Source organism: Dermacentor andersoni, chromosome 7, assembly GCF_023375885.2.
Source record: "Dermacentor andersoni chromosome 7, qqDerAnde1_hic_scaffold, whole genome shotgun sequence".
Lineage (NCBI taxonomy): Eukaryota > Metazoa > Arthropoda > Arachnida > Ixodida > Ixodidae > Dermacentor > Dermacentor andersoni.
Genome location: NC_092820.1, coordinates 65,261,078 through 65,286,445, shown reverse-complemented (window position 1 = coordinate 65,286,445; position 25,368 = coordinate 65,261,078). Strand labels below are relative to the sequence as shown.

Here is a 25,368-nt window from a genome sequence, read left to right as displayed (position 1 = left end):
TAGGCCCGACCTAAAGCTTCGTCTTATCGCATCACACCGGTTCTATAGGAAACTCACGAAACATAAAGCAGACTATACGAAAGCCCGGGGCGCAGTGGTGCACAAATAATAGGAAAAAAAACAATGAAGGAAACCAAAGAGAAGCTTTGCGGGAGCCGTTATCTCGGCCAGATATCTTACCCGGAATGCCGATGAGCTGCCTGGCAAGATGTCTAGCAAAATCGTCGATTCATTGCTAGTCGAACAAGTAGAAGCAGGTTGTCTTCAAGATAACGCTGATACATGAGCGCGCTCGTGTTCAAGTACCAAGGTGAAGCAACAGCCTCAGGGTGTGCTTTTTTATTGTATTTTCTTTTGTTGTGCGTCATGGCGTACGTCACGGCGCGAATTTCACATATTTAATTTCCACGCGATGTCCCATCAATGTTTTCGTAAACGAAAATGAGGTTCCCAAGGTGGAGGAAATCGGAATTCTGGGCACGTATATCCCGAAAAATGGATGCAACCTCACGACAATTAAGAAGCTAGAAGAATATGCGGTGCAGGCCAAGGGAATGTTTAGGAGAATTTTGCTCAAAGGCAGGGGCCTCATAAAGAACAGCCTCCTCAGACTCAAGCAAGCCTTCATTACCAGCCGAATAGCGTATGCCACACCGTATCTTGTTTTTAAACGAGAAGAAAGGGAGAAAATAGATGCGATCCTTAGGAGAAGCGTTCAGAGAGCCCTAGGGCTCCAAGACTCTACCTCGACAGACCTCCTCCTCAAAATGGGAGTTCACAACACGCTAGTTGAGCTCACTGAGGCAGTACGAGTGTCGCAGTAGGAAAGATTAGGCCGGTCTAAAACAGGGAGAGAAATCATGGAATGGGTAGGAATCCAATGTGACGGGGGTGTCCCGACTGACAAGAAGGACATTCCGTTGGACGTGCGTAAACGCTTCCGAATCGCCCCCCTACCTAAAAATACACATCCTATCTACAACAAAGAGAGGAGAGCTCACAGGGCTAAGGCTCCAGCAAATCAAATTAAAAAGACATTGGCGCATAAATTAGCGTACGTAGACTCCGCTTGAGGCAGAGACGGGGCTGCGCTATTGACGGTGGTTGATGGCGACGGGTGCGTTAAGATAGCGTGCTCCACGTGCACGAGGAACGCCTGTACAGCCGAGGAGGTTGCAGTAGCGCTCGCTTGTGCGGGTACAAAAGCGGGAGTAATATTATGCGATAACAAATTAGCTATCGGAAATTTTAACAAAGGGATAATCTCGGAAGAGGACTTCCAAATTCTACTCAAAAACCCTCCTTGGAGGGACATAACCTTCATTTGGGTTCCGGCCCATGAAGAAGTCCCAGGCAACGATGCCGCTCACGAGCTCGCCCTAGCACTCTACCACCGGGCAACTCTAGAGCAGCCAGTTCCAGGGATCAACGATATCATCATCACGTACAGGGAAATTGTCGATCACTACAAAGCCGAAAGAAGAATCTTTCCGCCTCCGCATCGGTCTCTCTGTCTGGAGGACGCTCGCATTTGGCGGCGCCTCCAAGAAAACAAATATACATCACCACATTGGTTCTACTTAACACAGACGAGGGACTATAACGACACCCTCTGCAAAATTTGTAAGCAGAAAGGTACGCCACACCATATAATATGGGTGTGTGCTGGCTCCCCAGGGGCCAAGAAAAACATAAAAAGTAGAGAAGCCTGGGAGGCCGTGCTCCAGAGCGAACCTGAAGACGACCAGCGTCGAGCAATCCGCCTGGCCGTTGAGGCCGTGAAGACTCACCGTCCTCAACGCGTGGGGTCTGCTTCATCCTCCCCCCCCCCCCTACCTACGTATAGGCTAAGAGGCGGGCACCCCAGCCCGGTGGACTAATCAAGTTTTCAATCAATCAATCAATCACGTCTTTAAGGTCAATATGCCACGTGGTAATAAAACAGGAAACTAAACGCATATCCAGGATTCGTGGGTATGATTAACTTCCAGAACTTTTCGATACCTTCTTTTCGAAGTTTTATTTCATTGTTAGAAACGTTATCCTCCGTCGCCTTTATTTCAGTTCTGCATGGGTTACGTCTCACGGTAACTTTCCCAATCACCATCAAACGATGATCACTTCGCCTTCAAGTTAGGTAACTTTTTTTATTGATGGACCGTTTGACATGCGAATTGCGTCATGCGCTTTGGGTTGAAGAGGTTATTACAATTCTATCGACATAGCTTTAGTTTAGTGAGCTCTTGCTGTACAACAAGGCGGTTTTTATTAGTGCTGCGAAACGAGAAGATGTCCGAAAATTCCAACGAATGATATGACAGAATACTTAAAATGATATCAACATCAAGCAGCGCTGAAGTGATGGCGATGCTGGCCGTCTTCGCAAGGCAGGCGATTTGGACTTTGCCATCAGCCATTAGCACGTGTACACTAGTCACTCCGAAATCGTCTGGACCTGCCAGTGTCAACGGGACGCCGATCATTCCTCAACGATGTCTGTTGCTAAAAAAATCTAACGGATTTCGCAACGATCTATTGCGGTGCCGCAAATCCGACTGTGTGGTAGTGAATGTGGCTCCTTATAGGTCCCTCGTTTAAAGGTACTGCAGTAGGCAATAGAAGCACCGCTGATGTCATGGCAATGAACGGCGCTGATCGTTTAAGTAGGAAAGGGGATCGGAATCTAGCCCCGGGCCAGGAGCCCATGTAGGCTCGTCACTCTATAGCCGTTTAGACGATTCAGTATCAGTGTGCCGCTTACACTTGCTGAAGGATGTTGTTGCCCAAAAAAAGTGAGCAGACTTCGTAAGCATCAAGTACGCGGCGGAAAATCACCGCAATTGCGCGGTTACGGAACTAGAAATAAAACTGCACGTCCGCCACTTCAAAGACAGCTGTAAATAGGACACGTTATTCGTAAAAGCCGCACGCCACGGAAGTCTACGTTGGCGATGACGATAGTGACGCAGATCCGAGGAAGTTGAATGGGGAATACAACACAATAGAAACGAGACAAAACGCAAGTAACGACCATTCTGTCAACATATTGATGCCTTATTGCAATGATTTTAAACCTTTATTCAGTACGCAAATTACTCATATCGTATTCAACAAAAACCAAATATTTTGAATAAATCAAGGTGGTCCGCATTGGTCAGTATAAACAGGCCATTTTTGATCACACTTGCTTTTATATGCCGTTTCGCACCTAGGTACCTGTGCTCGAACGTGGTCCCCCCACACGTGCATCTGGCAATCAGTCTTACCTGAAAAGAAATAATGGAATGTCCTCTCTTGGAATTTGCTTGTTTAATGTAACCCAAAACTTCTTTTATGATGGAACTACAAGTAGCCTTAGATGTGCTCTACATCTAATATTACGCTCTTACCACAAGTCATATATGTGCTGCTGTCTATTAACCCTAATAGTACGATGGAATGGTCATAGGCTAAAGTTATGGCCTAGAGAGGCAAATTATATGAATTTTTTAAATGTAATTTTCTGGCTAGTGGACAAGTCAGATATTTTAAGATACTATTTTTTGGTCAGTGAGAAAGGGACATACTGTAACTACATTTACTAAAGAGTGGGGATTATTTAAACAGTGGGAATCTATTTAGTGTGGGAAGCTATCTATGTAATTAGTTTGAAAAGAAAAGCATTTCGTCTGATTATTGATATGACGATAAATTTGTAAAATACTGTAAACATTGCTCAAATTTACTGACAACAAGAAAGCCTTGGGCATCTACCTTTCCACTCATTCAGGCTGATTCAAACAGTAAGCTATTTGCAGTGCTGTGGAAAACGCTCCAGTGAAAACCTTAGCGTATATTATTGACTCACGAATCATGTGATACTAACGTTCTGCTTGTTTGTAATGTTTATATTAGCGATATTATGACTTTAATTTGTTTTGAAGAAAATATCCTGTGTATTGACCTGCCATATTGTAATATCGATGTACCGTTGTTTGTTGAAGAACATAATGTATGATTCTGTAAAACTGAAGGTAGCGCTAAACAGGCCGAACACACGGTGAAAAGACGTCACAACGACGAAGAAACGTCAAACTGTTAAAAAAAAAAGAACTTGCGAATTTAGTTTCGCATGTGATGGTTTGCGAGTGCGTGCCGCGGTTTAAACAAGCAAAGATTCTGGGCAGAAGTGCAAGCGCTAAAGCTAGAGTTTTGCTGGAAGCTTTCCACGTACAAAAAAGGCGGGTCCGTGCATCAGTGACGCTTCAATAAATTTGTACTCAGCTGAGCGCAAATTTCTGGAGAGATTTGAAAAATCGTAACATATGGCTTTTCTTCAATTGGCCATGTGCTCACTTATTGCTGCTTAGGTGTTCTATCATTCTTCACTTCCCGTAACTGTTTGCGATATTGCGATAAAGAAGGCTGGCGCAGTTCGGTTGTGCGCATGTGTTGTGATTCTCGTAAATACTGAACCATTTTCAAAAAATGAACCAGTTGTCAGTAGCGTTACTTCGTCGTTGTGTCGTCTTTTCACCGTGCGTTCGTCCTTTTTAGCGCAACCTTCAGTTTTACAGAATGCATCACCAACTAGCCCAGCATGAAGTTTTATTGAAGAATAATGCATGGTGCAGTACATAAAAAATGAACTGAAGTGGAGCGCTAAACTACACACCAGTCCACATTACGTTGATGTTGTCTGCTTAAGCCCGCTGGCACAGTTAATAATTATTAACGTTTTCTAAACGCTGCTAGTGAAGTGATCAAGTCCTGCCACCAGCACGGGTGCTATTTGAATAGTAACGTCGGCGATACAGTGTTTTGGGAACGGTAGGCTATGGGGCATTTCCGGGAATCGGAGAATGTTCCACTTGTGGGCTCTGCGCTGATTACACATAGTGGAGCCTGGGTTACGGTGTAGGTGATGAGTGCAATGTAGTGAAAGCGACGTGGGTGCTTCTTCTTTCCATATGATCCGTAGGTTTTGCCTGGCATAGTCGTATTGATAATTGCATGGGATTTATAACTCCACTGCCGGCTTCGTAATGTAGCGGCACGACTACCGCCTCCAAAGCCGGTGAAGAAGAACACGGCTTGCGTACATTTGACACCATAATAGAAATCGCTGTGGCGCTCAACCAGGCGGCCGCGGAATCGGTCGCTCCCAAAAACCCGCGGCATCATGGCTGGCTAGTCTAAATAAACTGTGGCCCCCGCGACTACCTCTTCAAGCTGCCGCCCACAATTTCGTAACCGGGGCTGCTACCTTGTACGCGTTGAAAAACCCGACGTTCGGTTTCGCCTCCCGCGATTTTCTAGCCCAATTTAGGCTAATCACCTGAGGCGAAACTGAAAATCAGCTTTTAGAACGCGTAAAAGCTTACGGACCAGGACAACCGAGCTCAGCCATGCCACCGTCAGTGTAGTGAATCTACCAAGGGGAGAGTGACGTGACCTTACGCGGTCCGGCAGATGTCTCACGCTTGTAGGCTATCCGCGAGGTCCATATCGGCTTGCCGGACATCTGCTTCATCCCGCTGGACAGCCACTTCCATATCAACAAGCTTGCAGGCTTCGGCGACGTGCTAGGCTCCGGCTGCCACCCCTCACCGCCGTCTCCTCTTCTACAAGGACTTGCGGGCAGTCGTCCTTACTCACTGCGCCATCTCAAGCACTAGTTACAACAGCTATCGCCAATGGACCCGCCGTGTCGTTACGCGACTTGTCGTCCCACATCGCCAGCGCCCACCCGTACCCATGGTCAGCATGCAGTGGTCCCAGCGTCAAACCTTTACTCAATCTGTGAGCCTCCTCCCCATCTCGAAGGCAGTGGTGTCACCACTCCCTCCAAAGGATTCACAGGGCCAAACGCAAGCGCTTTCAGCTATTCTATGGGTCGTCATTTTCCTTTCCTGGACGTGCCCGCAAGCGATCGGCTTTCCGTTCAGGGGCACCTAACTCATCACCGATTCAGAGGGTCTCCAACAGGCTCCACTAGGCCCAAATTTCACAATCGAAGCCATCGCGACGCCACAAGCACAACCTTCGCAATGTCTTCAACAACCACCACAACCCAGATGCTATCGGTATTCAATATTTGGCTGGAAGCAGCAGCTGGTGGGCCTTCCGGTCTTCTGTGCTCGCACCTTCCGCGGATGCATGGCCTACCATAATTTTGCAGAAGAAGCTGTGCCATCTGATTTCTTCAGCTAGAAATTCGCTTTTACGACAGCAACGTGAGTGATCAACACTTGCGCTATCTCCACGAAAGTCGCTAGCTGGCACATGGTTTTCTTGCGGAGCTCCGACTTCTACCAGGCCCATGCATCTACGAGAACATGAACGGCCTTAAATCTTGGCACGCGCCAAGAACCGGCCAATACGCCTCAAGTATGCTTCCCGAGAAGACCATGTCAGAAGACCATGTCATGACAGAAGGCCATGTCATCAACGCGCAAAGCAGTTCGTGGTGTTCCTGCGGCACTGTCTGCGCACAGGCGCGCACTTGACCTGCGCACGTCTCTGCGATTTGTGCATCCACCGCAAAATCCTGCTGCAGCCCTATTTTGAGCACCACTATACATCTAACCTGCGACAGAGGCGGCTGTCTCCTTATCAGTCGTAATGACGCTTCCTCGTACAACTTCGTCCCCTGCGACAATCTCAGCCACGACCACGAGAGAGCTATTCGTACGCTTCACCAAAGTACGGACTTAACGTGGGCTTCTTCATGAACGCTACGAAATGTCACTCATGTATACAGGCTTGCAGACTCACTTATTTCTATACGCGCGCCTTTTGCGTGTATTTCAGGAGCGAGGACCTGCAGCGGCGGGACTATCATCTTACGGGAAATCCGCCATCGGACCGAGCAGTCGAATATGTGGAGGACAAAAGTGACTCGTCAGTGCGAGCGGTGGTTTGAAACTCGGCTGGACGCTCGTGGGCGCGGCCGGCCAGGACTTGCGCCAGCTGGCGTGGAGTGCGGAACCACGCCGTTCCCACATTGGCACCCGTAAAGTGAGGCCCTGGCTGCATTCCGGGATGGACCATGATGATGAGAAAGGCGGGCTGCGCCCGTCCCACGGCCTGTAGTGACACCTGCGTGACCTGGTGCAAGGTGATCTACGCTGTGCGAGTTGCAGTTCTGGAGTCCGCTGAGGAGCGTTTCCGCCCGGCACTTCCTATGTCACCGTCATCGGGTCTGCCATGGGAAACTGAAGCCAAGCGGTATTTTACATGGTGTTCAAGCTAGTGGAGCTACAGTTGGCGCATTCCCTGCATCAACGCGACAAGTTGTCTAAGCACGGAAACTACGTGTGGCGGAGAGCGACAACGACTGGACCGTTGACGGTGAAGGGAGCCGCCGAGGCACGCAGACGCAAGCTGTCGAAGGAAATGGCTCCGAAGGACTGCTCGTCAAGTAGAGAAGCCCAGAAAAATTCAACACTTCGTCCTCGTCCGAGCCCGCGGAGGGCAAGATGTCGGACTCTGGCGGTAGTTCCTCGGCGCCGCCCGGCCTCTGTGGCAGTGAAGACGACGATGACTATGATTCCGAAGGAGTGCAACTACAGCTACGGGAAAAACCTTATGGGTGCTTGAGGTCACATGTCAACGGTAGCGGAAGTGGCACCGCTCAAGCGACAGTCATCATCATCTGCGATCTTCCCTCCTGTTAACTGCGTGATGCGGTGCCCTGTGGTATCTGTGCGGTGAAATGGCAGCGAGCGGGCGGCTGCTATTTCTGGCGACCTGCTGCGTGCACTCATCACAATGTGGTCGAGGAGGAAGATCGGGCCAGGTGTGCCGCTGGGAATGGTTTAGGGCCTCGCGGTTCCTGAAAGACCTCGACAACTCGGAGGCTCCACCACCTGGCCGGCCACATCTTCGCGAACCAGGCTGTGGGCCTTCGGGCTCCTGGAAGACATGGTGATTCGGACGTTGCCTGCTCCACTGCTCCTTGTTTGGTGCAGCAGTCAGCAAGGTTTGTCCACCGCCGGTGGTGCGGTGCCGTCGCTTCAAACTGCCATGGGCCAGGGCCATCATCGCCTTCGCAGAGGGAGGGGTAGTATGGGAACTCCAGAATCTGAGGCAGCACACGAAGAAGTGGAGGACAAAAGTGACTCTTTAGCACGAGGAGTGGTTTGGGACTCGGCTGCAGGTGCTGTTGGGCGTGGCCTGCTAGTGCTGGGGCCTGCGGGCGTGGGCTTAGGTACCGCAACGTTCCCACAATCTACAGAACCCGCCAAGAAGGCGGCTCACATGCATGTAGCGCGAGAGTAAAACACGCTGATGTGCGGAACATGGGTGGCTTCGGTATCGGCTGCTCCCAGGATACCGCGGTACATTGGCTGGCCGGCCTAAATGGTGGGCACGGCGGCTACGTCTTTACGCCGCTTCCCAGTGTAAAATAGTCCTCCTGGCTTTATTTATTCCCTGTAATATATACACATTTCAAATTTCTTACCATTCTTTCGCAGCAAAAACACGGCGCAATGCTCGTGCTGGTCCCAAAAATATAGGGTATAGTATGTTCCGCCTTTTCCTAGGGTAAAACAGAAAACATCACGTTGAAGTCAGGAAGGCGATCATTCACGTGTACCAGGGGCCCTATAGCCTAAATCTATTCCAATATGTTTTTATTTCAATCTCCTGACGACAAATTCGCGTAACCGCCGACGCAAGCATCGGGTGACGACCCGCGGGGTTGTCTGAAAAGACAAATCAAATAATCTCCTCGTTCATAGGAGGTTACTTTTGTTTGCTTGAAAAACGAATAACATTACCTACACGGAGCGGCTTGTGTTATCTAATTGGCTGACAAGAGGCGAGAAGCACGCTCAAGTGGAGAGGGATTCGATGGCGCCGAGCCAGTGCACTGAAAATTGATAACCGGATTAAGAGGGTAGTACCGGCGTCTGTGACTCATCTTGCGGTGGCTGGTCAGAAAGCGCGGCGGAATCTAACGGAAGCTTAAGAATGACACTAAAATGGATCGTCAGCGAAGAAGAGTTGACAGAACGAGGTCGTAAACGTGCCGAAAGTGCTCGAAAACGTTACACGGCCACGCAAAAAGTTTCATTATACGCAAATAAACCCATGTTCTTCGGCAACTGCGAGTAGCCATTGCCTGAGCGATCGGTGGCAGCCATCGCTTATTCCTTTCGGAACGGGTCAGCCTGCAGCTATTCAGAAGAAAATTCCGTTTTGTTCGGTATATTAGTACATCTGTAACACGTACACGTCACTTTGACATGGTGAATTTTCGCGGCTCTGTGACGTCGCATGACGGGCAGATGAAGTGGGCGCAGCCCAAAAACTTGTGGCCAATAGCCCAGGGCTAATGGCGAAAAGGCGTCGAATCAGAAATAAGTATTTTTCATTTGCTCGGTACAATCATGCATAATCAATGTGTACACGTCATACAAGATGGGGGAGCTATCACCGTTTCCATGGCATGGCGTGACCGACAAGAGAACTGGGGGTGGTCCAAAAATGTTTTTGACCAATCGCGGAGGGCTGATTGCAGAATTGGAATAGAAGTGGTTGGTATAGCTTTAGGTTATAGCGTCCCAGAACTACATATTGCTTCAGATCATAACAATGCACCGAAATGCGCCTGCCAAACAATGAGCTAGAAAAGATGGCGCAGATGTTCGAGAGCGCGCATCCCAGTGATTATTATTCTGATGATTATAGTGCTTTGATATGCACTTTGAAGAGGGGAGGTAAAGAATACCCATATTTAACCTGATCAGCTGCTTTATATGCTTCTCACTATAGTCCTTTGCCTACGTCGTCGTAATCTTTTCTCGCTTCCTCAAACAACTAAATCTACCTTGCGTTGTTGCCTGCACCTGTAAAGGAACCGATCCTTCAAATGACTGCGCTGATTTTTTTCCGCCAATATACTAGCCGTGGCTTTCTTAAATCGAAAGTTGACGACTTAATGCTTAGCAACGTCTGCTATTGGCCTGGTTAGTACATGGCCTTTTAGAAATGGCCATAGGGAAAAAATTAAGGCATGGACAACATAATAACATATATGGATAACGGGTGCGCGCCTGATCTTGTCTTTTATTATGTTGTCAGTGTCTTACTTTTTGTGCCTAAAACCATTTTTAAAAAGGTAATGCTTCCATTCGCTTTAAACCCTAACCCTGCGATAATGTGGGCGTTTAAAGCGTGTCTCGCTATTAGAACACCTGTGTGACAACTTACCCTGTAACATGTGCTGAGTTGTCTTTTGATTTTGCGGCAGCAGACACATACGGCGCACCGTTGCGAATGTTTTGTCCGGTATATTTTTTGTTCTTAGGCAAGCTGATCTGGCCTAGACTGGCAAGGCACTCTCCATTGGGTTACTGTATAGATTTTCTTTATAATTGCTTTCTATTCATGTACACCTCCATGGACTCTCTAGGCCTCCTGCTATTTATGACTCCTTGTTTCTATTTAAGCTTCAAATTAACCTGCACATCGTTGCCAGCGTTCTTTACATCTTCCTTGATTCTGTTTCTACATTTTGGAAGTACATATATAAATCTAATTTAGCCAATCACATATTTTCATTCACATTCCATAGTCTTTCTTCAAAACTAAATCTTCTCGGCGCTTCTCTGGCTTTCTAGGCGGCTCAAGTGATTCCACATTGCAATGCCTCGTTTGTTCTTTTACCAGGGACCTCCACTGCCAGCTTGGTTACTGATCTTTGGTTAACTTCCAATGACGAACAACAAGACGTCCAATTTTAGGCACATCATGGTATTTTCGAGCGTTATAGCTGCTACCATTGCTCCATTAGGTATTCTTCACGCCAGCTCATTTTTATTGCAGCCATAATGTGTTCCTTGTGTTGTTGCCATTGCATGCCACTTCCCCTTCATTCGGGGATCATCTGCGCGGATGCTTGAGTAGGTTTTACATTCTTTTATGTATTCAGCCAATTATTTAAGCTCCGTCACTATGAATATGACTTGCTTTTAAATTGATGCCACCTGATTACGTGCCTATTCATTAGAGATAATTCCCGATTTATCTGCCCTAAGCTTAAGGCCCATATCTGTCACTCAATTGTCGCACACATTTACAAGTATCTCTAAATATCTGGCATGGCGCGATAGTAGCACTGTGTCATCCGCACTTATCAGCCTCTACCAGTTTTTCCCCATTTACTGATTGTGGATAGAACAAAAATAAACCAAATTCACTATTTTTCAAACATCTTTACATTCGCCTAAAAAACAGTGAAGAACAGTGCAGACAGAGGGAATCCTTGCTTCAGTTCTTGGTGAATCTGCCCAGCATCATCACATTTCCTGCCTTCCCGTACGCGTTCTACTCGGCTGTTCCTATATCTCTCACTCAGCAGCTCCACGAAATCATCATCTATAGGCTCGTGCTTAGGAATGCCACATAACACTCTCCCGTCTACGTTGTCGCAAGCTCCCTTATTATGTAGAAATGCTACATATAATGTTTATATTCTAAGCTGTCGGACTTCGTGCGTAGTTAGGGCAGAAATACATTCCTGTACGCGTCTTTCTGGTATGAACTCAAGTTGTAGGTCCCTCGGTATACCGTAATTCTGATTATTTGCGAAAGTATTTGTATGGACGCTTCAAACAAATGTTCGCTGTAGGCAGCGACGCGCAATGTGTAGCGTTCATATATATGCATATGTATTCTATATGTTTACCTGTACCGCACATGGAATGTAGGTGTCATACTATTCAGCAAGCAAAATTGCTAACACCAGGTCTGATTTTCTTGACTAAGTTCTTCTTCGGAATTTAAACAAAAAATTGCGCGAACAGAAACCCTGACCAGCTCCCTGAACAGTGCGACCTTTCTTGTTGGGCTAAGTGCTCTTAGGCAATTAGACCGCTATGTAATTTCACCAGTGTCGCACTTTACAAGCAGCGCAGTGACGCCAGTGCGTAATCACTACATGGCTTCGATGGCTTGTTATCACCTTTAAAATCACCAGAGATTTTAGCGCACCGGTGTATAGTTGTAGCGCATTTCCTTGGCTGAACAGGAACACTCAAAGCGTCCCCAAAGTTCCCTTTCAAGGTTAGCTGCATTAAAATGGGGGAACAGGAGCAGGAACGCTTAAACGCGATAGCAGAACAGGAGCATTTTAGCAACGTCCAAAGTAGTCGACGGTTAAGCGGAATGAGAAAGAAGACACTTAAGCCATATCAATTTAGTTACGTTGCGTTCCCGTCGTTTTGTTTCAGTGTGTAGGAGTAATGGCGGCTGAGAATCGAAGGCTGCGTGACAATTTCCACAGGAACGTAAATATTCTGGTCACGTGATACACATTTGCCCCATCGACTGCTCTCTGTGAGCATTGAACTTTGAATGGGCCGGCAAGCATTTGCTCCCCCTCTGCGCTACTGACCTGCTCCTCTCTGCCCATTGCCTCCGCTCGTGCTCTGCCTATGGAATGCGCAATATGAATGCGGTCCGAGGACTTAAGGCGTAACGCTAAGCCATGCTGACGGCGATGGTGGTGGTCAGGTTGCAGCAGGTAGGAATAGCCTGGCATAGATAGCCAGAAATTGTTCTGCCCGAGCCTCCTATGAGTTGAGATCAGTGGTGTGTTACCCCTTATCTCAACTCATAGGAGGCTCAGGATATCGTTATCAGTATTTCGCCCTTCTTAGGGCAACCATCTATTTTGTTCCATCCACAATGAGAAGTGTGATTTTGTTTCTTGCATAGCAATTCTTATAACACAGATGCAACTGTTGTTGGCGTGCATGAGCTAACCTTATCCTTATCACATTTGCCTTTGCAGATTAAGTCCACCGTGCCTTCACGCAATCCAATAGGGAATTCATTGGCTTAAATCGCTTGCTCTATGGCAATAGTTAGCTGTCCCTGTGACTTAGCTGTTTGTTTATCTTTACTAGGATATCATGTCTTACGGCTGCCGTCTTATTAAGGACATTTTCTTCTGGCCCTGTTTTTAGTAAATATTTGTACGTGTATTTTTGATCTCTCGGCCTTCTTGCTGGATCGGGTTGAATCTAGACTAAGCTTTCTTTCCTGCCCAAGCTGTGCTACTGTCCTTTAGGGTACTGCAGCACATCCTGTCTGTCAAATATATTGCGGTGGAGGCCTTTCTTAGCCGTTTGCGAACTTTTAATCAGAGTGGCTAGTGCTCTCACACGGTTTTAGAATGTTTTTCGTGTAGATTTGCTTCTTTTGCGAGCGTGATGTACTCCCCATTGACTTCCACACTTATTTTTCTTACACACTTGTACTGCGCTCTTTTCAATCCTTGGTACTTGTTTTGTCAGGTAATTCCTCTTAATGTCAAACCAAGTTGATAGCTTCTCTGTAATCGCTAGGTGCCTGCTTACTCTCTTTTATAGCTTGCTTATTTTCTCTTTCTACTAATCATGCGCTGTAACATTTACACTCCTATAAAGTATTGGTGTGTTTGTCTCATCCCCCGCTGCGTTAATTCTACAGTTCGTATAAGTCCACAGATTGACAGTAGAAAGCTACTATATCTTCTTTTAGTGTTTTTTGAGATCTCTGTTATTTCCTTTTCCCATATATTTAAGAATCCTGCTACAAATGGCAGCAGAATTCTTTAGCCGCTACCCTGCTACTATTGGTAATTTGATGTAAAATTTGTACTTCTACGCTTGCCATCTCTACCAAGGCTATCTGTTTATTATCGAAGGTATTAATTTGTTCGGGTTGTTTTTACATCGTTTTAATGCTAAGACAAAGTCCATAGATTCCATCATTGCCACAGTATCTCCACATGAAACTTATGCGACCTGTCAACTACAATCATTTTCTGTTAATCGAAGAGATGCAGTAAATCCTATATGTGCGCATTCATGTCTATGGCTAAAATCCCGTGGCAATATTTCATTAACGCATTACTCAATACAATCAATTCATTCTCTATATTTATCTCCGGTATCACTACCTGGACGTTGGTGAGCTATTCCCAGCCACGCCTTTTATTGCGATAGCAATTATATGGACACTCCAGGCGCATTTCTTCCGTGGACCATGCCGTGACGTTGCGTATAAGGCGCACGGGCGATAACGCCGTCACAGCGCTTTCTGCAGTGCATGTGAGAATGAAAGCGTGTGAGGGAAGCTGATGATCGCGACTAAATTTTGCCCCGCCTCTAAAGAGACGAAAGTGGGGATAAAGCCGTCGTCTTCTTCTGCGCGCGGGGCACCCAACGTTGCGCAGCGCCGGGGGGAAGGGAGGAAAGACGGCGGCGTTCTACTCTGTCTGCAACTGCGCATGCGACGGCTATTCGCCGTAACGCGCGTCCGTATCTTGAGAGTGATCTGCCTTGGGACAGTCTAGGTGCGCCGGCGGCTCGTACCTTTGTGCATACTGTGTTTTGTTGAAGCGATATGCAGCACGAAGGTCACTCGTTCGCTGCTACTGTCGCGTTACCTCACACAAGCTTTTTGGCAGCGAGTGTCCTTTGTTATCGAGTGTGATGCGTTCGTGTTTGCTTGTGCGGGCGTGGCAGCATGCTTGTTAATTTAGTGATTTTGTCCGTGTTTACAAGTTTATATGACCGATAAAACTACCATCCTTGATTTCCTTCCCAGGTGCCGCAAATTCTTAAAGGATCTTTGCATGCCTCTTTTACCCTTTGCTAATTCATGTCTTGCCTAAAACATGGGTATGACTCCATGTTTCCAGGACCCAGTTATACTTTTACGCTCTTCCCATACCAAAATGTGGAGAACAGGTGGCTGCTCCAGTGTTCGTAGATGCGTTTGCGTAAAAGCGTATAGTAATAGCTTCATCATTTAACTGCTTTGAATTTCGAGCCATTTATCCTGCATACGACGACAACAAAACATGTTTTTTGTAAGGAATCTTATGGTCTTATTTTATTAAAGCGATGCTTTCTTTGCCGATTCCGTCTACTGTATGACTGCTGCTACTGACTTTGTCTGGCTCACTACGTTGGGGAATTGTTCGGAGCGTGTGTATACATGTCAGGACGGACGGACGGACGCAAAAAACTTTAATGGAAAAAGGACCTGCGAGGTTGCCAGCCCGGGCTCAGGCCACCCGGGCATTGTGTGCAGTGAGGCATAGCCTTTCCACCGCTGCCCGGGCCCGCTGGATAGCCCATAATTGGTCGTGTAGTTCTGAGCTAGTCAGAGCGCTTAGCCATCGCTCCTCGAGAAGGTCCGGTTCTATCTTGTCCTCCACGTATACTGAACTGATCTGTGTGCACTTCCACAAGGTGTGTGCCAATGACAGGAGCGCGGCATAGAGTAAATTGTTGTGAGAAACTTGTTTGGACCTATGGACCGCGTCCAATGTGCACAGTGCCCTCTGGAGCTCCTGGGCATCAGCATATTAGTCTCTAGACAGCTGTAATTATCCGTCACCCCCGCAAAAGCATGGCAGAAATTGCAGCACTTAGCTTTCTGCTTACGTGCAAGTCACGAGAGAAGCTAAATAGAATGGCAGAGACGACGCTGGAGAGGAGGCACAGCATCGATAGGACTGATGGAGTCACAAAACCAGTCACAGCCATGCCACTCTTCTTTGCACTTCCCACACAAGGGGGCGCGAAAGGGGGAAATCAGGATAAGGTTACGTGAGAAGGCAAGGAAATGCCGCTACTATAGACACAACAGTCTTTATGGGCAAACAGTATAAATTTAAGTTTAAGGTACGATATGGTACGTTTGTACGAATGCAGCGTTGGCGTAGAGGTGGAACAATCACCTCGCGTGCAAGAGGACCGTGGTTCGAATCCCGGTGCCACGCAATTTTCCACCGGATTAAAAAAAAATCCGCGTGTTGATGAAATTGCATAAATAGGCCTGGAGTGTGGCCTGATCCCGGAGACCAGAAGCGGTAACGCACTTCCTCACCAGGGATGGATTGACCACCCTGTGCAGCACTTGACCGCAAACTCCTATATGAACACAACAATCAAACCGCGGCCCGGAGTCCCCAGCAGCTGCAAAGCAACTGATCACGGCGGCTGTCAGACCTGCGATGCAGGAGAGGGTGCTAAGAATCCCTGGCTCCGGACAGGACCCCATTGGAGTCTGAACCTGGCAACGTTTAACGCTAGAACTTTATCTAGTGAGGCGAGTCTAGCAGTGCTATTGGAGGAATTAGAGGGCAGTAAATGGGATATAATAGGGCTCAGCAAAGTTACGAGGACGACAGAACATATATACAGTGCTAAAAAGCGGACACATTCTGTGCTACCGGCGCTTAGCGGAGAGACGAGAACTTGGAGTCTCATTCCTGATTAATAAATATATAGCTGGTAACATACAGGAACTCCATAGCATTAACGAGAGGGTGGCAGGACTTGTGAAACTTAATAACAGGTAGAAATTGAAGGTCGTACAAGTCTATCCCCTACATCCGGTCATGAAGACCCGGAAGTCGAAAGCTTCGATGATGCCATGGAATCGGCGATGGGTAAAGTCAAAATAAAATACAGTATACTGATGTGCGAAATGCCAGGGTAGGCAAGAAGCAGGCTGGAGACAAGTGAATGGGGGAATATGGCATAGGATCTAGGAATAGCAGGGGAGAGTTATTAGTAGAGTTTGGAGAACGGAATAATATGCGGATATTGAATACCTTCTTTCGCAAGCAGGATAGCCGGAATTGGACGTGGAGGAGCCCGAACGGCGAGACTAGAAATGAAATAGACCTTATACTCTGCGCTGGCCCTGGCATCATACAAGAGGTGGACTTGCCCGGCAAGGTGCGCTGCAGTGACCATAGGATGGTAAGAACTCGAATTAGCCTAGACTTGAGGAGGGAGCGGAAGAGACTGGTACAGAAGAAGCGGATCAATGGGTTATCGGTAAAAGGTAAAATAGAGGAATTCCAGATCAAACTACAAAACAGGTATTCGGCCTATGGGGAGTCTATGGAGTCTATGGGGAGGGCGAAGCCGAAAAACCGTTTCCCTTGCATGGCCCTCTAAATCGTCGCGCGCACGCTCGCCGATACATGCACGCGCGCCCTTCGACCCCCAACTGCTCTCATCTCGCCCTCCCTCGTAACTCCCTCGGAGCTCCCTCAACCTCCACCGTTTCCGCGAGCGCGTCGTGTGGCCCCGTCGGCCCGGCGCCAGCTTAGCCCGCTGCAGGACGTTTCATGTTTCGTTATCTGCTGTTATCGGGAAGCGTGCGCTGCTATGCTTTGAAGAGCGTGCGTAATTTCGTCATTACCGTGGTCCTCGGTAGCTGTGTGCTCGTGCTCCGCGATGGTTCAACCGTTTCACGACTCGCACTGCTCGTGCTTTCATTGATTACGAGAACGCGTTTGATTCTGTCGAAAACTCTGCAGTCATGGAGGCATTACGCAATCAGGGTGTAGACGAGCCGTATGTAAAAATACTGCTAGATATGTATAGCGGCTCCACAGCCACCGCAGTCCTCCATAAAGAAAGCAACAAAATCGCAATAAAGAAAGGCGTCAGGCAGGGAGATACGATCTCTCCAATGTTATTCACAGCGTGTTTAGAGGAGGTATTCAGAGACCTGGATTGGTAAGAATTGGGGATAAAAGTTAATGGAGAATACCTCAGTATCTTGCGATTCGCTAATGATATTGCCTTGTTTAGTAACTCAGGGGACCAATTGCAATGCATGCTCACTGACCTGGAGAGGCAAATCAGAAGAATTGGCCTAAAAATTAATCTGCACAAAACGCAAGTAATGTTTGACTGTCTCGGAAGAGAACGGCAATTTACAATAGGTAGCGAGGAACTGGAAGTGGTAAGGGAATACATCTACTTATTCAAGGTAGTGACGGCGGATCCGCATCATGAGACGGAAATAATCAGAAGAATACGAATGGGCTGGGGTGCGTTTGGCAGGCATTCTCAGATAATGAACAGCAGGTTGCCATTATCCCTCAAGAGAAAAGTGTATAATGGCTGTGTCTTACCAGTACTCACCTACGGGGCAGAAACTTGGAGGCTTACGAAAACGGTTCTGCTTAAATTGAGGACGACGCAACGAACTATGGAAATAAGAATGATAGGTGTAACGTTAAGGAATAAGAAAAGAGCAGATTGGGTGAGGGAACAAACGCGAGTTAATGACACCTTAGTTGAAATCAATAAAAAGAAACGGGCATGGGCAGGACATGTAATGAGGAGGGAAGATAACCGATGGTCATTAAGGGTTACGGACTGGATTCCAAGGGAAGAGAAGCGTAGCAGGGGGCGAAAGAAAGTTAGGTGGACAGATGAGATTAAGAAGCTTGCATGGACAACATGGCCACAATTAGTACATGACTGGGGTAGTTGGAGAAGTGTGGTAGAGGCCTTTGCCCTGCAGTGGGCGTAACCAGGTTGATGATGATGATGGTACGTTTCTGCTATTTATAAAAATTAAACACCATGCAAAATTGTCAAGGGGAACTCTTGCGAAAGACGTGTGGAAGTAGATCTGCATTAAAGCGTACCGTAGGGTCTCGGCGACAGTACGGAGGCGGTCACGCGTCTAATCAATACTTGTGTGCCCGCCGTGGTAGCTTTGCGGCTATGGCATTGCTTGAGGTCACAGGTTGGATCCCGGACGCGCCAGCCGAATTTCGACGGCGTGAAATAAAAAAAAGGCTCGTACACTTAGAATTAAGGGACAGGTTAGAGAGCACCAGTGTGTCAGAATTAATCTGGAGTCCACCACTACGGCGTGGCTCATAATCTGATAGTGGTTTTGGCATGTACAGTCCAAAATTCAATGAAGTTTATTACTTCAGCCCAAATTCAATTGAATTTTAATAGGTCATCCCCGGTGTGATCCGCCCGGCGAGGCAATGACAATGCTTAACCCTGTGAGATATTATGTATCATAGCGAACAACAACGCATCGAAGAAACACAGCCCCCTTTGTTTTCTGTGTACTAAACAAACAGCTGTAGTGCACGCAAGGTTACGCTTTACATCAACTCAGCACTTCCGTATTGGACTAATAGCTGAAGAAGTTAAACATGTGCGCTCAATATCACCGCTAACTATCGACAATTAACGCGAACAGCCCTGAAAGCTTCGCTCATATCGATTCGCACAGTGTGTGGGATTGGAATATTGTCATGTGTCATTTCAAGACTTCTTGTGCTTTCATTTTGCTTTTTGCCTGTTTGGCGCAGTTTTGAAAACATATTCTAGCTTCCTGATTGTCCGCGGCACACCTAAAAAGCTAGTGACTGTGCAGCACACTTATGTTCTACCGGTGATGCAAACTCGCGCTAAAATGAATCATGTTATAAACAAAGCGCTGTCGATGCCTGTATGATGCACTTCAGGGTTTATGTCAGTGACTCTAAAGATTGTTGCCTCAGCTAGCATCCAAAATGTATCTGTTTCTGGCCGGCACAGCCCTTTCGATTTCACATCCTTTCCTTTCCACCCCTGTCTTCATGTGCACTGCAATTTGCGCTTCCTGCACTTTGTAACCACTTGAGCTATTTTGTTCTCGACGTGCTTCCCGTATCTGCAGTATGTCAATTACTCGTCGCATTTTATCTGTTAGTGTTCGTTCCATTTATGTATTCTAGAAATGTTGCTATCCTTGGCTATCATTCCCCTCCCCTGTTTACCAAGAAACTCACTTGTCTAGACTTGCTTGTGCTCACGTGCATTTTACGCGGCTTATCCTTGCCTCCGGAAGCTCTACCTGATGCCGTGATTCCCTCCTCTATATTCTAAGCTCACCTTTCGCGTTGCTTTCAACTTCTGCTGCCGAAGCTTGAGGGGTAGTCTCTTCACGACCATCATTGACCTGTCAGCCACTGCTTAACGGCGTGCCGGTTATGGCTTCCTAGTGTTGTCGCATGGGAACAAGGCCTCTTCGTGGTGTTCGCTTCGTGGCGTCCTCCATTGTTCATTGCAATCGCGCCTCTTACCCTCATTCCTACTTTAGCTACCTTATCTACCACCGTCGTCTGTTTCTGCTCGCTCTAGAGTTCATGTTGTAGCTTCCCGACCAGCTTCACTAGCTTATCTTCCTCCTCCTCTACATGGTCGCGTCCTAGACATCCTACAGGCGCACATCCTACATGAAAGTCAACCCTACCTGCCTTACCTACCGATTCAAACCACGTTTCCTTCGCCCGCCTCTCGCTTTCCGCAGAATGATAATTGGAGTTTCTCCTACCACCCATTATTTTGTACAATAACAGTCGCATAAAAATAATCCTACTTCTCAAAAACAGAATTAAATTATACCTTTTTCTTTCTCAGCGTAACCTTGTGTAACCAGGTAGAAATAATTATCCGCCCAAAAAAAAAGGGGGGGACGATGATTACAATACTCTCTAAAGCGAAATTTAAGCGCAGCTCGACCCGTGCTTGAATTTCGTCATTGTGGAGGCAAATGACTTTACTCTTAGATAATCACGATGGTATAGCGACAGCAGCGTGACGATAACGTGAGGATGACGGTACGACAACGGATACATGATAGAGTATGTATATCGACGACGCATTGACGACGACGCCATGACGAGTGTTTTATTTTGCAGTTAAAATGTCCACAATGGAACGGCCGCGGCGACACGATGATCATAGGACGGCGAAGGCATGACAACCAAATGACGACGCGTCCGTCACAACTTTATGAGAATAATGGGATTACAAACAGTATATAACAATAGCGCGAGTACAACTGTATCACGAAGTCTGTCTGAAGACGTTGGTTTGACGACGACGGCATGGAGCAGTGCGATGATGAGCGTGCAGTGACTATGATGGCATGGCAATAGTGGTATCATAACGGATGCATGATAGTGTGTGCCTGAAGAAGATGAAATGATGACGATGTCATGATAACAGGGACTCCATCTTCATAAGCCTATTTATTTGTCCACTGCATGAAGAAGGTCCATAACAGCAATCTCCAGTTAGCAGTTGATAAGGTGTTGATATTCTGGCAGAAAGTTAAGTGGGCGGATGACATTAAGAAGTTTGCAGGGTTAACATGGCCACAATTAGCACACGACCGGGGTAGTTCGAGAAGTGTGGGAGAGGCTTTTGCCCTGCAGTGGGCGTCGCCAGTCTGATGATGATGATGAAGCTGTTCATTAGCGCTAGCTGATTACAACTTGTGCGTGGAAAATTTACTACTTCCATCACACAGCCTAATTTTCTACCACCCTCGACTGCGCTTTACTTTCCTTGGTGCCCATTCGCTAACGGTCCTCCGCTTATCTGTCCTACGCTATAAGTCGTCGTTTCAGCCCCATTTCTTTCTCGTAATGCCTACTAGGATATCACCTATCCCCCTGTGTCCTATTATCTCCATCGCTCTCTTTCTGTCTCTTAACGTTAAATTTAACAGGTTGGTTCAATCGCTCGTTGCACAGACCTTAATTTCCCGAGATTTTTCTGTTGCCCTGCAAGTTTCTGCCCTTTATGTTAGCCCATGCAGAATGAAACAATTGTGTACTTTTCTTTTCAACGACATTGGTAAGCTCCCAGACAAAATTTCGTAATGCCTGCTCGATGCCTGCCGCGTAATGCACTTAAGCTCGATTTTATTTTTCTGTTAGTTTCCCTCTCACGGCCTGAGTTTTTTGGGAGTATTTGACGTAGGTAAACTTACGCCTACGCAGAAGTATTGCACTACGTACGTCCGGGTCTTGTCCCTTATGTTTGTCAGTGTAACACTAAGCTCAATACAATCATGAACATCCACCAACTAGCTCCGTTCATTGCTTTACAGATGTAGCCTTTGTAGCATCCTAGCCATAACATAACGTAACGTAACAGACCCAAGAACGAAATAATCAAAATTTAATGCCGACAGAGATAATACGATAGAATGACAAAGAAGCGCTGAAGCCGATGGAACGACGAAGGCGGTATGACAGCGGCGTCACAATGCGAAGACGTTACTGTACATGAAAAAGGGGTATTAGCGAAACACAAAGGACGCCCCCACAAGGAAAATGCGTTAGATACGTACGCACGCTGGGCTTTCAAGTGTGCTTTATTGGAATTCACATTGCCGCTGGAAATAAATACTTATCCGAACCGCCAAGCTGCAAGGCAACCGCCAATACCAAAGTGTTATTGGGGGGGGGGGGGGGGGACTTTTCGTCATATTCTGACGCTTTTGCTCTACGATCACGCCAACGAGAAAGCTAGCCCTAACGGGCACAGCCTGCTCTCGGCGCGGTAGTGCAGGCAGGCCTACGTCTGGCACTGCGCTTGCGTTTTCTCGTCTTTGTGCGCGACCAAAGCGACGACACGTGCGTTCATCGAAAGCGAAGCCATGCCCGAAGTCGTAACTGTGGAAGCTATTGACGTAATTAACCCAGGAAGATTTCAATGGTGTTGTGTGGATCACCGCCCTCAGCAACCGTAAAAAGCAGGAGACGAATAGGCCGCCATTAGGAGATGGCGAACGTGGCCCCGTGAACAAGCCGGCTGGCTACCGTACTGCCAAGGGAGCAGCTAAAAGGCTGTTGTCACTGGAAATGGCAGCTTCGCGACTTCCGAAGCTACTCGACGAACAGATCAAGATTATCGTGCGCCCCATGGTAGGCGTCGACGTATACAATGCCGTCGTAGTAGTGCTCGCTCAAGCCCTGGCTATGGCGGTGGTCCTGCCGAGCAACAAGCGAAGGAAGACACCGGGTGCTTAAAGAGGAAACAGAATAGTTTAATCATCTCCACATCGCACCCATCTAATGCGAGGGCCTATGCAGACTAAATAAAATTCATACCATTTACTACGCCTACAAAGTTTCGGCGTACATCACCGCCCCCGAGGGTGCGTGCAAAGGCGCAATAAGGCACATGGGCCCCTCTCGCGACAAAGGTACGCTTAGAGAAATGATTGCCAACGAAAGAAATACCACGGCACTAAAAGCCAGACGAATCAGGAACTCTCACGTAGTCGTGATTTTATTCAGAATCATTAGTGTGCCGAAACACGTGATCTGCGGCACGGCCTTGATGCGATGTTCTCTATACCGACGCCAAGTCGACATTTGCCATGCTTGCGGCCACGTATGCCACCCTGTCAACGTTTGCATCAGCAGCGAGGAAGACAAAAGTAAATGCCGCGGTTGCGGAAAAGCAAAAGCGGACGATGGAAGAACATCAGTGCACCCCCAAATGCTAGCCGTGCGGTGGGCCCCACGTCACCGGGGACCGAACCTGCAAAATGCGATATCAAAGCGCATACATCGTACGACGCCGACGCCGAAAGCGCGGACAAAGAGCAAGGAAGGCACAACCGGACGAAGAGTCTGACGTCACCGACGCAATCGGCGACAGGTCGTGGGCTGCACCAGCTGCGTGAAGCGGCACCATCGTCAGTACCAGATCTCAATCCGGAGGGCACTCAAGCTCGAGAACAAGAGAATCCAAACTGAGGCAAGGACAACGCTTCTTCAGACCAAGATCCCGGTATCACTCCCAATCCGTCAAGCAGGCCACGTGGGCTGATAAGGTCAAATGATCGATGCAGCCGTTTGGGAAGAAATCGCATCAAGCGAAGAAATAAAAGCTTAGGCACTGCAAGAACATATGATCGATCAGCGCATCCAACGGCTCGAAGCGGAAAATAGGCAACTTAGACGCGAGCACGCACAGCTTAAGGAATCCTTTAGCAGCATGAAAGGAAAATTCATAAACCTCCCCGAGGTTAGCAATTGTAACCGCGGACCATTAGCCGGGCAGTCGAACCGCAAGGCGCTCCACCCGGAACCTTTCAGCGCCACGGAGGCGGAAGAGGGCGACATAACCGACGTCAGCGAAACTTCGTACGCCACATCGGCTTCCCTCGTCAAAAGCGAGGGTAGATTGGAAAATACCCTGAGTAGGATTATGGAAATGCTCTCCGCCACAGAACTGAGAGTAACGCTACTAGAAAGACTTACGGCTCAGCCCAAAAGTAGACAAACAACACATACTGAACCACTCCCAACCGAACCAAATGCCCACGGGGGCGCCACGGGTTCCTGAAAGTTCCACAGTAAACAAGATGGCGATCACAAATAAGAATACTGTCAAAATTTGGCAGTGGAAATGCGCTAGCTTGCCGAGGCGCAAGACTCCATTAGGACGCTCGCTGAGAAGGAGATCATTCAATCGGGGTATCGCGCAGTAGCATTCAAAAGCGAAACGTGGAGAGGCATCGCCGCCTTAGTTAAACAGAGCATCGCCTTTGTGGAGCACATTGGTCCAAAATATCGGAGCCGACAAGAAGCGCAACTGATCGAGCTCGTGCCGAGTAGATCGCTTAACGCGAATGTCTTTATGCTTAACATCTACAGTTCGCCTCCGGATAAGAACAGAGAATGTATTGCCCTATTCTACTCCGCAATCAGGGCAGCCAGAAATGCGCCCCTCTTAACTGCGGCGGACTTCATTATTCCGAACCGGGAATTGGCATACGGCTTTAACAGAAAGAAGAGCACGAACATAGCCGGATGTGCAGCCTATTCCAACCTTACGCTTCTTGCTGATCCTAGGTTTCAGGTTTCCACCTCAAGGGGTAATCGGTCAGTCGAGGCACAACGCCACACCTCGCATTCTACCGAAATATCGATGGCACGTGGAATAATCTCCAGGAGGACTTGGTGAGCGACCGCTACATTCTCAAAATTATGGTGCAAGACAAACCGAAACATCCGGTCAAATACGAATACATCGATTGGAATCTTTTCCGGAAAATTCTAGCTGAAACGGCCCCTCAAGCAAGTCCTTCAATGATCTAGATGCCAATGTTAAACAGGCCATCAAAAACGCGAACAAAGGAATCTCCACTCAAACCGAAGTCCCCAAAATAGACTCGCGGATAGCGCATCTCCTGGAGGCTATACTTGCTCTTGCGGAGAGGTGGAAAACGCAGAAATTAAATCGCCGAAAACGAGCGAAACTAACGTTAGTCAACAAGGAAATAGAGTGATATTCTAGACAACTGGCCCTGCAAACGGCGGGACGAGAGATGCAGCAAAACGGACGGTTGCATGAGAAGAGGTAGTGAGTAGAGTTTTCTTAAAAGACCCCTTAACGACAAACAGTCCAGGAATGCTTCAAATCTCGCCGTCAATAGGCTTATGCATAAGCAGGTCAGCTCGGGCCTCACAAACGAAATAATTGTCAACGACCTGGCGCGAATTTACCTACCTGTCAAGGAAGAAGGTCCGCAGGGCATAAATGCGAAAGCGGGTTATGCGGGGCTAGATAGACCAGAATTAGAGCAACGTTTCCCAATTTCGGAAATCAGATACGTACTCTTTAACTTAAACGGAACATCGGCCCCGGGGCGAGACGAGGTCATCAACAAACTCCGCCGGAACCTGGACGACAAGGCCATCGATATCCTAACCGCTGTGATAAACGAGGAGTGAAGCTCGGGGCGCACAGC

General features: G+C 47.7%; 1 long non-coding RNA gene across 2 annotated transcripts in view; it reads right to left on the bottom strand.

The window, feature by feature from the left end:
* Positions 1 to 3,046: 3,046 nt before the first annotated feature.
* The window catches only part of LOC129385765 (uncharacterized), a 67,532-nt gene continuing 45,210 nt past the window's right edge, over positions 3,047 to 25,368 (bottom strand). For both annotated transcript variants that reach the window (XR_008613319.2, XR_011895428.1), the window contains exons 3-4: positions 8,447 to 8,524; positions 3,047 to 3,266 (exon numbers count right to left, since the gene is read on the bottom strand). This is a non-coding gene — a long non-coding RNA (uncharacterized lncRNA). The remainder of the gene's footprint in view (positions 3,267 to 8,446; positions 8,525 to 25,368) is intronic.